The sequence below is a fragment of the Ictidomys tridecemlineatus genome, chromosome 12, assembly GCF_052094955.1.
Source record: "Ictidomys tridecemlineatus isolate mIctTri1 chromosome 12, mIctTri1.hap1, whole genome shotgun sequence".
NCBI lineage: Eukaryota > Metazoa > Chordata > Mammalia > Rodentia > Sciuridae > Ictidomys > Ictidomys tridecemlineatus.
Window position 1 is genome coordinate 30,521,121 of NC_135488.1, and position 10,821 is coordinate 30,531,941.

At 54.5% G+C, this 10,821-nt stretch overlaps 1 long non-coding RNA gene across 2 annotated transcripts; it reads right to left on the reverse strand.

The window, feature by feature from the left end:
• Window positions 1–840: 840 nt before the first annotated feature.
• LOC144369161 (uncharacterized) lies at window positions 841–7,200 on the reverse strand. 2 transcript variants are annotated; one of them, XR_013428632.1, is made up of 2 exons: window positions 7,072–7,200; window positions 841–2,371 (listed from the first exon to the last, which is right to left on the reverse strand). It is a non-coding gene; the product is annotated as an uncharacterized LOC144369161 (long non-coding RNA). The 2 variants fall into 2 exon arrangements; XR_013428633.1 differs by lacking the exon at window positions 7,072–7,200 and adding an exon at window positions 2,935–4,111.
• Window positions 7,201–10,821: the final 3,621 nt, after the last annotated feature.

The following is a 10,821-nucleotide window of genomic DNA, read 5'->3' on the forward strand; positions in this document are numbered from 1 at the left end:
TATTATTCAAAGCAACAAAGACTCAAACTTAGTGGAGTTGAAGTGGAAGCGGCTGACAGAAAGGGGACCATATACAAAATAATGCTGTGGTTGGAAGAACCCAGGTCACTCAGATATGGAGGGTGGACTTCCTGGGGCAGAGACTGGTACAGGAAGGGTCCGGAGGACGTGCTTAGTCACACAGACACATTCCTGACTTAAGGGACCACAACCCACTGGGCGTGGTAGCACATCCTTGTAATCTCAGTGACTCAGGAGGCTGAGGCAGGAGGATCACAAGTTCGAGGTCAGCCTCAGCAACTTAGGGAGGCAACTTAGCAAGACCCTATCTCAAAATAAAAAATAAGAAGGGGCTGGGGATGTGGCTCAGTGGTTAAGTCCCCCTGAGTTCAATCCCTGGGACCAATCAAAAGACCACAACCATCGCCGCAGGGAGCCCAGGCAGCCTGTGTCAGCAAGTCAGCCGGAGGCGCCACCCTTCCCAGGCGTACTCTGCTTGCTGCCCCACTTCTGAAATTTAGGAGTCATCTTCCATTCCTCCTGACTCCCTCCTCTTCCCCCTGGACCTACTGGGATTCAGCTGCCCCTCAAGATGTTCTGATCTTACACTCCCTGCTCATAAGAGGTTATCAAATGTGTCAGGGGGTTTACACGCCGCATCTCACTGACCTCTTGATGAGATCGGAACAGTTTCAAAGTTGACTTAGCTGTGGCTCAGAGCTGAAGTGACTTGCCAAGGTCACATGCCAGGAATTGGTGGCTTTGGAATCCAAGTCCAGGTCTGCTTACTCCATGGGCAGCCGTGGGGCCGTGCACCTGGCCAGGTCTGTTCCGGAGCCCCTTAGGGAAGAATCGGATGAGCCACCCTTGAGTTCTTTGTGACTCTTCCTCGTCCAAGACAAGAAACAACATCGACTGAAGGACAAGGAAAGCTAGAAGCTGTACAATGTATTTGTGGGACCAGCAAAGAACCCAGGGGAACAGACGAGGCATCTGGGGGCCACGAAGGTAAAAGAAGCCAGCCCTTTTTTATTTTTTATTTGACACAGGGTCTTGTTAAGTTGCTGAGGGTCTCCCTAAGTTGCTGAGGCTATCTTCAAACTTGCAATCCTCCTGCCTCAGCCTCCTGAGTCACTGGAATTACAAGGATGTAGTCAGGACCGTGGCTTTGTGATCAAGAGCAGAGAGGTTGAGAAACCAAATGAAGGACGCTGGTGCCGCAGGGAGAAGCAGCTTTGGGCCCAGGGCACAGGGACAGTGGAGTTCATTATGGATGCTTCGTGTGGCCCACAGAGGACACCTGCAAGGTCAGCCACCTGCTCCCGTTATCCTGAGTCATCTGTGCCAAGAAGGTTTCCAGACCAGCATAAAAAGCCACAGTCAGTTAGGGTGATGCACAGCATTAGATAGAGACCCTTTATGATCACTCCCAGGTTAGGAACCTATAGGCATACAATCGACACGCCCGCCATCTTCTCCCATGAAGACAGCAAAAGTGTTGTTTCATAATTTCATTCTTCTTTTCAGTTGAGTAATATTCCACTGTGTATAGACACCAAAGCCCCCGCTCCATGTGAGTTAATAAATGACTTGATAACATGCAGCGAGAAGTCCTGCAAAAAGGACACAGAAATGTGTCCGTGCATGAAATGCACTTCCCAAAACGTGGAGGTGTTAATGGGCAGATTTGACCCGGACCTGTCTGTGGTGAGCTTCTCCCAAGGAAATGATGCTGGGCCTGGGACCAGCAGGTTGTGTGGGGCTCAGATCTGACTCAGACGAGAGCTTGCTAGGCCGTGTCTGCTGTGGAGGTGACCCGTGATCTGCGAGAACACGCCCTGGGGAGCGTCGGACTGGCGGCCCTGGAGGACCCACGCGTTAGGAAATGAAACCAGGATGCCCGGGTGATTCTGCACGTCTTTCATCAACACCCCTGGGAACGGCAGGCAGGTCATGTGCTCCACATGTGTTCTAGATCTTGATGAGCAATACGTGAGGCGGTTAGTGTCGCCAGGAGGGATAAGCAGAGTTCACCCACGGTGAACCTAGTGCCTAAGACGGGAGCAACATTAACAGGGGTCACAGCTTCCAGGCCCAGAGGACTGAACCCAGCTCTGCTTCTTCTGAGGTGGCCATGGCCTCGTGGCTCAGCCCACCTGGCTCCTGTCACCACCACCACCCTCCCCCCGCCCCAGGGTCCCAGGTCCAGCATCATTTCCCTGGAGAAGCTCGCCACAGAGAGGACCCGGGCAGATCTGCCCACAGCAGGTCCCATTTCACACGCTGGTCACCAAGGCAGATTCACCCGTATTGGTGCAATCGCTTCATCTGTGTTTTTCTCTCTTCCTGGTGACACTCAGCTCCAAGAACGCTGTGTGGTGCGTGAAGGAGTAAAATTCATTAATCAGTTGATAAAAGATGGGAGGACACCCCCCTAAAACTAACAGCCTGCACCCGCTGCTCCCTCCAACACATCGTCATTACCTCAAAAGCAAAGCACCTCAAGTTATAAGCACTGAGCTTACAAATGCCCACTCCTCCTGCCAGCTGCCCGCCATCCAGCCCGTGTCCAGAGCCAAAAGGACCCTTCCTGCCAGGCGCTTCCACCCTCCTCCACCCCTTCCTCCCTCCCCAGTGAAGTTCCCTCCCCTCTCTGCCTCACAGGATATGGTGCCGCAGAAGACCCGAAATTGTTTATCAAACCAGCTGATGTTTCTGATGTTTAAAGAGGTCTGTTTTCCTCTCATCATTTCCTCCCTTTCCCTCCCTCCCTCCCTCCCTCTCTCTCTCTCTCTCTCTCTCTCTCCCCCCCCTCCCTGTTTATAAGCCACAGATGACCTTAATTGTGGCTGACAGAGTCACAGTTCCAGCGACCCCGTCTGAATCCAAGAAGGAAGGTGGAATTAGATGCCATAAAGATACAGTGCCACCAACCTCAAAAGTCCTTGAACTTGCCTGCAGACTTCTCCCGCGGTCCCCCAAAAGTCTATGCCTTCGATGTCCCCAAGTCAATGATGTTTCTTCAAGAGGTCAGCTTTCAGGGTAAATCCAAGAACCAGGAAACCCCTCTTTCGGATGCAGTATCAACTGTTCTGACAGCAGCCGGGGTCTGTGCTGGTCCAGCTCATTCTGGAGGCGCACACTCTTAGCTAATCCAGGAATCCTAATAAAGGTTCATCATGCAAAAGATCTGAGCTTCTGAACTCCTTTGTAACTTGAATTCTCCCTGTGAGAAGCTGGAACCAGCCTGGTAATCATGGAGAAAGGTTCATTGGAGGAAACACAAACTAAACTTGGAAAAGAGCGCTGGCTAGGGGCCAGGAGTCAATGCTCAGCCCTTGACCTAGAGGGAGCCCACCAGTGCAGGTCCTGAGTTCCATGCAACTCGAGGTTCATGCAGCAGCAGCAGCAGCAATATGCCCCCAGGGCTCCTGTCCACCACCCTGGGCTGTCTGCTGAGCCTGGGTCCTACTGTGTAGTGTGCAGGGGCTCCCCGTTTCTAACCATCTCGCCGCAGCATCCTGCTATCAAGGGAGCCTGCCGTCAGAGGATAATAAAAGTCACACCACCAGCAGCGGTGGCAGCCATCTCTCGATGGTATCTCTGGAGCAGGCACCTGACCCTTTGCAAGCAAGTCCCAGCAACCACCAGCATCAGGACCATCCCTGCTCCCAGGTAAGGAGACTCAGGCTGACCCACAGAGACGGGCCAGAGAGCAGGAGTCTGAACGGAGCCCTCTCTTCTAAGCCTCGGTGTCCTGGGGGCTGAAATGAACACATCTGGGTTCCAGATCCAGTTGGTACCTCCTAGATAGTGCGACTTCCTGGAAAACCCAGAGCAGACGTAACCTGGACAGCCAGAGTGGGACGCACGCAGTCAGAAGGGAAACCAAGGTCAGCCCTGGAGGTGGGGAGGCAGGAAAGGCCAAGAGCAAGCCCCTCCAGGGGAAGAACTGGGTCGGGAGGGGGAAGAAGGCGGCAGCTCTGGGACGTGCCTCTTCAGACTCAAGGACACCAGAGGGGACACCAAGCCCCTGCCAGAAAAGGAGCAGCTGCTGGCAGGGCCTAGGGCAGCCTCCGCCTCCTGCAGCAGGTGGGGCTCCGAGGTGTTATGTAAGTGAAGCAAATGGATTCAAAGGCACAGGGGCTTCTCTCGCTCCCAGGTCCCTGGAGGAAGGGAGGGGTTTAAGAAGATGGAATAACCAGCCATCCCAGCGGTCCTGGTCGGCAAGCTCCTTCTCCAAAGCAGGTTGTCCAGAAGTGGGGCAGCAGGCCGACCGCCTGACGTTCCGCAGGCCCAGCCTGGTTTCTGATGGGCAGTGAACCACCGATTACTGCCACCGGTGGCTGCTGTGTCCTAATTGCATGCATCTCCAGGGAAGGCGACCCACAACCTTCTTCACAAACTCATTCCAACTCCCAAACTTCTTCCAGGCGGAGACTTCTCCTCGTCCCCAATCCCATGCCACCAACCCCTTTGAGACGAACAGAAGTGATCACTATCCGCTCTGGTCCCTGTGTGGGCTGGCAAAGCCATTTAACGCCACACACCTGCTTTTCTTTCTTCCCCAGCATGCTCCTAGATCTGCCTCATTTTCCCTGAAAAGAAGGAACTTCAGGCAAGAGATCAAGACACTGACCTGGAGGGAGGGCCTGAAAGGGATCCTGGGTCCCAGCTCATAGTGACTGGGTCTGCTTGTGACCTGACTTCTCGGACCCACAGGCTCTTCATCTGTATAAGGTAGCCAGGAATGATAGCCCCCCAGGAGGGTTCTTGGGATTCAAGAAAACCATATACATGTTGCAGACCCCATATCTGAAATGTTTAGAATCAGATGTATTTCAGACTTTGGGATTTGGGGGATTTGGAATATTTGCATATACATCATGAGATATTTTGGGGATAGGACACACAAGTCTAAACACAAAATTCATTTAGGTTTCACATTCGCCTTTAACACATAGTCTGAAGGTAATTTTATATGGTGTTTTTAAATATTTATGTGCATCTAACAAAGTTCCAGAGTGTGCAGCGTTCCACACTCTGCTCAAAAGTGTTTGGGTTTTAGATTTCCAGCTCAGGGGCTCCTGGCACCTGGTCCTGAGCTGGTGCGTCGGCGCCAGGGCTCCAGGCGCTGCAGCATCTCTCCACGCAGGTTTCCCAGGTGTGACGAGCTCCCGTGGTGGCCCCGGGCGCCACGCAAGCGCATCACTTGGGAAGTGAGGTGAATCCTGGGGCACCGTCTCTGCTCTGGAAGTCCACTGGGGACTCGCCGAGGTACCCGGCCGGCGCACACACCCTTCGCCCCCAGCAGGGTGGCCAGCTAGGATGTGCCATGGAAGGAGGCCGGTCCCGGGTGAGGCTCCCTCCGCTGGTCCTCTGAGGTCCCCGAGGTCTTTCCCTGGGAGACTGGTAGCGGCCCCTCACCTCAGAGCAGGAGCGGGGGAGCGGAGGGCGCAGGGGCTTCACACCTGCCGCACATGCTCAGATCGGCCCCTGCGCCCCGGCGACGTTCCAGTGGTTGAACTCCATCCTAAGACAACACTGCGAAGTGCCGGGATTGGCTCCTGTCCTGCGTCACCCTGTCCTGCGTCACCTAGCCCCACTTCAGGACTGAAGGACTGCACTCCCCAGCTCTGGGCCCCTCGGGAACTGCACTTGGATGCAGAAAGCCAACTTGCCCGAAGTCAAGCCCCAGTCTTGTGAGTGGTCCACGGGGACTTTGAACATTGGCTTTCTGCCTCAGTCCAGGCCCATTCTGCAGAGACCTCCAGGTTCAGAGGCCTGCACAGCCAATGTTGCCGTTCACCTCATCCCTTCCCACAGCACTGCTGTCCCCAGACACACTCCACATCCAACATGCATGTGCATCTTCCTATGGAGAGTCAGAAAGTCTCAGAGAGGTTAGGAAGGTTTTCCCAGGTCACACAGCTCTTAAGTGATAGGACTGAACTCAAACCCAAGATTTTATGACAAGACTATTATTTTCAGTGTATAAAACAAAAATCCTCTATTACCTTGGGAATCCATACACTCTGAATTCTAAACTCCCCAAAAGAAGCAGGATGTGTACTGCAGGCCAGTAAGAGTCCAAATAAGATCAGGTAGTATAAGTTAGAATGGATTCTAGCCCTTGGTCCCTTCCCCTGCTGAGGAGCCAGCCCTGGCCCTCTCTTTGGGCTGCCTCACTAACTGCAGGTGCAGGAGGGCCCAGCTGGAGACCTGTGGCACAGGTCCAAGGACAAGGGTACCAGTGCCCACCTCTCTAGGTGCCACCTGTGTGGCTCTGAACAAGCTGGTCAGCATCTCCACCCATCTTCCATTACCTCAATTTTAAAATGGAAGCAGTGATTCTACCCCCAGGGTTTTTTTAGGGTTAAAGTTCATGATAAATATTTTAAAACTTCTTGTGGTTGAGTGGGAATGCAGAGCTTTGGAAAGGTGGGGGGGATAATGGATTTGATCAGAAACCTGAGGCCAGTACCTTGAGACTCGGGCTTCACAGAGAGACCACTGACCCTCCCAGAGGAGCCTCAGACTAACTCAGGGCCACTCTGGAGCAGCAGAGGCCACTCACATGAGAAAGGGATTGGGCACCAGGGACCTGAATTACAGACCTGGTTCTCTCCAGGATGAGGTCTGATTCCTTCCCGCCTCCTTCTCTGGGTCTGGCTCCCTCCTGGGGGCAAAGTGGGGCAGTTGGACTGGATGCTTCTTGGCTCCCCTTCCATCTCAGGAGTAGGAAATTCTATGGCACCAGTGAAAGTGCTCCTCCCACTGTGTCTCTCTCTGCCTGCCACCTGGACCCTCCACCTTGGGGATGGTGTCCTTACACCCCAAGTAGGAGGACGGGGTGGCCAGAAGGGAAAGGAAAAGACTGCCGGCAGACCAGGGTTGCCCAGAGTCCCTGGTACCCTTGGACCAGCGCTGACAGCTCCTTTCAAGAAGATGTCCGAATGCAACTCCTCTGAGTGCCAAGCCCCCACCCCAGGCGGGTCTGAGTGTGCACCCATGCCACCGGCCCCACCTGCCAACTGGCTGTCCCCTGACATGGAGCCTTGCCACACATACCGTTGTGCACCCTGTGGAGGATCTTGGGAATGGCAAGCTGCTCTTCCAGTAAGTCAAACAAACAATCAAGAAGCAAGATGTGCCAGGACAGAGCTGAGTGTGTACACACCAGAGCCAAGTAGTCTGCAGTGAGTTCAGAAGGTTCGTTTACAAAGTTAATGACCAACGTGTTCTGCCCAGGAGAAGCCCTCCACCTCTCCCCTTGCACTTTGGCTTGTGGGTCAACAGGATGGGAGGCAGCTGTGACCCTTACCCCCCCCCCCGAGGTTTGGTGCTCCCTTATTGCAAAAGACCCAAGCAGTTCCCAGAAAAAGGTACTCGGTTTGCAGCTCAAAAGACATTTCCAGTGCAAAAAATCTCATCACCCATGTTCTGTGGTTTACAGAGAGTGCTTTGACCAGAGAAAGGTTTCCTAATATGACAGGAAGGTTTCAGCAAGAGATACAGCGAGCTGGTGATGCTAGGGAAACTGGGATCGCCTTGATTTTGATCAGTCCACATTGATTCGTTCTGAAGAAGGTGCTAAGTACACACTGCACGCCGTTCACTTGACAGCCAACCAGAAGGTGGGAGTCCCCACGCCCATTCAAAGTGCCCTTTCAGGAAATGAAGGTGCAAAGTATCGACAAGGGGTTTCTGTCCTCCATCTCCCAATGACCCTCTGCAGATCTACTTTGGGGCAGGCATTGCACCAACAGGAACATCGGATGTTCCGTGTGGCCCCAGCTGCTGCAGCCCAGCGCAGAGGGGAGATTGACACATGATTCTATGCAGTCGCCAAGGTAACTTGTCACGTACCTAAACCCAAAGGGATCTGATGGTCAAGGTGCCATCTCGCACGGCGATGCCCCTGACTGGATGCTGCGTTGAGACATCCAAGGCCAGTGTGGATCAGTGGGGAAGGGGGCCTGGGGTGCCGGAAAGGGGGTGTATCCTGGCTTCTCCATTTTGAAAGGCACATCCTAGTGTCCCTCAGGCCTGGTGATCAGAAGGGCTCCTAGGAGTGCCCCCCCTCCCCTGCCCCGTGCAGAGCCTTGGGCTCTTTTGCCGGGGAAAGTGTTGAAGAGAGGAGAAAAGCCTAGGGCCAAAGCAAGGTGCCCCAAGGCTGCGCCTAGACCAATCCGTCTCCCGGGCAAAGAGCAAATGCTCCCTGTGAGGAGGCAGTGGTCTGGGGGCCAAGGCTGGGGGGTGGACAAGCCCTGTGGCCCCTTGTTCCTGGGACTGGGAAAGCCTGTCCCCTGCGTCTGGCGGCCAACTAATTGCAGAAGTCGCAGCTCCTTGAGAGTTAACTCTGGGGACAGCTGCACTCCTCGGCCCTGTCTGTGTAATTAAGTAGCAGTTGTTCCCGCTTTGTGGAACATGGACCTGGCAGCCCCTGCGAGGTCTTGTGGGGACGCTCTCAGTCTGATTGGCAGACAGTTGGCAGGCAGGTGCCTCTTCTGCAGTGCCTCACTGCGGGACTCGGGCCACCTGGCATATTCTTCTCCACCTGAAATCACACCATCCACCTCTCCCCACTCCCTCAGGGCCCTCGCAGCGTCACCCTGGCCATCCTTGCTGGCCACCGAACCTATGATTCCCCTGAGAGTAGGTGGTCGAGCTTAGGCCCGATGGCCAAAGCTAGGTGGGCATTTTGGATTCGATTCCTAAAACCTCATCATTTGAGTTCCAGGATAAACTGGAAGAAACTGCCCCTGTGGAGGACCATCTCACCATCTTGCAGAAGAGAAAATTCCTCTTGGCACACCCAAGGACATACCACTGTCCAGGACAGGACTGAGGCCCACTCCAGGGCTGCTCATGGCCAAACCTCACCGCCATTTGATCCTCCCGCAACCCCGCAGGGTGTTCCTCCCTCAGCAGCCTGGAGCCGGGGCTGGCCCTCCCTCAGGCCCTCTCCACTATCTTAGTCCCCATTTCTACCCTTCAACATCACCTCTTATTTAAATTTCATATCTGTTTTATTTTATTTTTCCAGGTACTTAAAGATCCACCTGCCTGGTAATGAGGGGTGGGAGGTCCATCCTAGGGACCCAGGAAATTCTCGGTTCCACAGCCACCGCGTCTCCCTGTCTCCTCACTCACTCTGGAGATTCCCCAAGGACAATCCGTACATTCCACAAACACTGAGTAAGCGCTGCGTACTGGGCGCTTCTCTAAGCACTTGGGGACACAGCAGAGAGCAAGAGTGACCCTTTATCAAGGCCAGGCACTAAGTCAAGATGGGGCAGAGGCTGGCATGGGCATAGGGAGCCAGGGCCAAGGGGCCAATGGAAGGATCTGGAATCTTCAGTTTTTGTACTTCCTCAGGAGGGAGGAGCCAGGGATCAGAGGACCTTGGTCCTCATTCCACTCCTGTAGACTGATGGAATTTTGCTTCCTTCTTTCCTAAAGCATACAACCCCCTGCATTCTTGCCTGTTTCCTTTAAATCCTAGAGCGAGCCTATCATAAGCAGCACATGGAAGCTGCGTCCCAGCCAGGTGGCCTGGGGAATTGCTATGAGGACGGCAGCTCAGACATGAAGACGAACAAAAGGCCACCAAAGTGACTCCCTACCCCCACCCATGCACTCTCAGGAGGAGGACTAGGGAGCTCAGGGACCTGATACCTTCTGTCCTCACCCGGCCTGGGCTGTCCACATTCAGAGACTGAAACCCCTCCCTCCTGAGCTGGGCTGACCCATTTCCAAGGGAGACAGGGTGCAGGAGCCTCGTTCCTTCTTACAAGGGTGAAGTACAACCTGCCTCTGCAATCCACATGCTCATGGAGCCGTCACATGATTGCCTTTGCAGTGTGAAAATCTGACCCCCAGACCCCCAGGCCCCCAAACCCAACAGCTCCTCCTCTGCAGTCCAAGCACCTCCAGGTCCCCATGTCCAAAGGGCAAGTGCCTGGACCAGCCCAGCACGGCCTGCTAAGTCCTGCATGTGCTCAGGGAAGCCCTCGACAGAGGAAAGCAGAGTGCTCACCTCCGCGTTCCACCAGGAATGTCCCCCAGAGCCCACTGTCATGCCATTGTCAAGTCCCCAGGTCCCCAGGACTTGCTCTCAGCCATCCAAGGAAAGCAGCCATTTCCCTTGGCGGTGTCTTCTTCCTGCCCCTCTGGGCCGCCTGTCCTGCCTGCTCTCACAGCAGGTCCTTCATTTGATGAGAGGGACCCTCCTCCCCTGTGAGGCTCATGCCCTGCGCTGCTCCTGCTAAGGAGGAAAATGAGCTGGGGATCGGATACCCTGTTGTGATATTCCCATCTCAGTTGGCTTCTGGAGTCTTCCTCCTCGAGGGCTCCACCAGCCCGGCTTGTGCCGTCGCTTCCTAAACACACGCTCACTATGAATGCTGAGGGATGGCCTGGGCCAGGACAGGCAGGCGTGCAGAGGACCACCGAGAAACAGGCAGAGGAGCACACCCCACCCACAAGGGGCTCTGGCCAGGGCAGGATGGTGCAGGGAGCAGGCCAGATAAGGAAAGAGGAGCGGGATGCTGTCCTTAGTCTCTTGTTTGGGCTTCAGGCTTAGGGTGCAGATAAAAATGAGGAAGAATGAAGGGCAAAGGGTCCTGATTGTCCCAAGTCCAGGTTTAGTTTCAAAACCTGGTATTGTGGGTCACTTGCATCCACACCTGAGCCTCGGTTTCCTCATCTGCAAAAGGAAAGACACAGGGAGAATCTCAAAACATGGACAAGGCTTGAAGAAAGGCAGAGTCTCAGCCCCATCTGGGACTGAGGGTGCGGTCAGCCAGGCTTATTTGT